Consider the following 2060-nt stretch of genomic DNA (forward strand, 5'->3'; position numbering starts at 1 on the left):
AGAAGAAGAAGAAGAAGAAGAAGAAGAAGAAGAAGAAGAAGAAGAAGAAGAAGGAAGAAGGAAGAAGGAAGAAGGAAGAAGAAGAAGAAAAAACACCTGCAGTTTACATTTTCAGTATACATATTGTTATGACCAAAGTCGATTTCTCTTTTTTCTTTGAGATTCTAATCAGTCCCGTAGCATGTAGTATCATTGATTGTCATACATTTTTTGTTTGAGATTGAAACACCCCCTCCCCCCAATTAAATTATTGCTGTCCCTCTTTAAAATTATTTTTAAAATGTACATGAACACGTCAGAAGGCTTTTCCAGTTGAGATTTTAAAAAAAGTATTTATTGAAAGCAAAATGGTGGACGAGAAAGGGCAATTTAATCACCTTTCACGTAGGTGGTAGAAAAGGCAATTGAGTGTAGAGAGACGAATGTACCTTTCAGGACTTTTACAGAGAGAGAGAGAGAGAGAGAGAGAGAGAGAGAGAGAGAGAGAGAGAGAGAAAGAGAGAGAGAGAGAGAATGAGACAGAGAGACAGAGAGAGAGACAGGCAGAGAGAAACAGCAGAGAGAGAGAGAGAGAGAGAGAGAGCGAGAGAGAGAGACAGAGACAGAGACAGAGAGGGGAGAGAGAGAGTCAAAAAGAGACAGGGAGTAAACAGCAGAGATAGAAAGAACAAAAGAACAACACACAGAGTATAGAAACATACATCAGAGGAGGGGGGAGGGGGGGGAGGGGTATTTTCGTTCAATTTCTAACACGCATGCTCGTGAGTTATGTTTCCAAAAATAGCATCTTTTGTAGACTGCAGACTTTACCTGTCTATTTTTGCTCCACGTGATACCTGCCAATTTGTGCTATCTTCGTCCTAAAATTATAGCGTGCCTTGTGTTGCAACAAAGTAGCATCAGCTATTAAGAGAAACGTTTTATCGATTAAGGAAATGTTAGTTTTCTTTCTGTTAAAGGAAAAGGAAAAGCAATTTGGCAGCGAATGGCACTCGATGAACATACAAAAGGGCGGTCGGGGAAGGAGGGGGCTTGCAATTGATGGAAAAGTCCGAATATCAGATGCGATTTTCATATGTAGGTTAGTCTGTTAAAACATTATGGAGCGAAATGTCACATAAAAGTGTGATTGTTTTTTTAAAATGCAGGTGTTTTTACGCCCTGATCGACACAGTTTAGATAATTTAGGAGGCGGACTTCCGACAGCGCAGCGAGTAGAAACATGAGGAAGAATACGATTCTGCACTCTTTAAAAAAAGAGGACTGTCATTATTTTCGTCCGTGATCAATCGTCTCGATGTTGTTGTGCTCAGTCAAACTTTTGGGTGCGGGTGGATAGCGAGTGCTCTGGTGTAGTTTGCTCTTTTTTCCCTGTCAACCATCTATCGTCCTTACCTTTCCTCCATAATTTGTCTCTGATTGTTACACTCTTATAACTCCTCTAATGTTTGGCACTTATATGACCTAATTGTATTGCACGTTCCGTAAAACTCTTACCAAAACTTACAAAGAAATGTCAGATAAGGCCAAATAACAATTACAACAAACATTTTGGCTACATCAAGAAAGAGAGACAACAGATTCAAAATAATCAAGCTAGATTATGTGGTGTAGTGGTTAGGCACTTTGTTGACGCAAACAGGAGACCCTAGTTCGATTCCCGAGAATGGAGACATTTTTACAGAGCATTTCAGTCTTTCTACTGGGATGTTGTATTTCTCTCAGCCCGTGTTATACCTGACAGGCAGGGTCGGTAGCCCGCCTCAGAAATGATACTCAGTGTGTCGTTGGAGGCGTAAATACACTTGGAAAAAAATACACTGAGTATAACTAGAGCTTCAAAGGTAGTAAGACATAAACACACACACACACGCACACACACACACACACACACACACACACACACACACTGACACACACACACTACACACACAAATAAACACACACATGACACAAACACACTCATACATTATATAACACTATGGTCTAATACAGTTGAACATGTTGAAGGCGCACACCAATTGTCCCGAACAAAAGTGGTCCCAATTTCTTTCTCTCGT

The sequence above is a fragment of the Aplysia californica genome, unplaced genomic scaffold (assembly GCF_000002075.1).
Source record: "Aplysia californica isolate F4 #8 unplaced genomic scaffold, AplCal3.0 scaffold00138, whole genome shotgun sequence".
NCBI lineage: Eukaryota > Metazoa > Mollusca > Gastropoda > Aplysiida > Aplysiidae > Aplysia > Aplysia californica.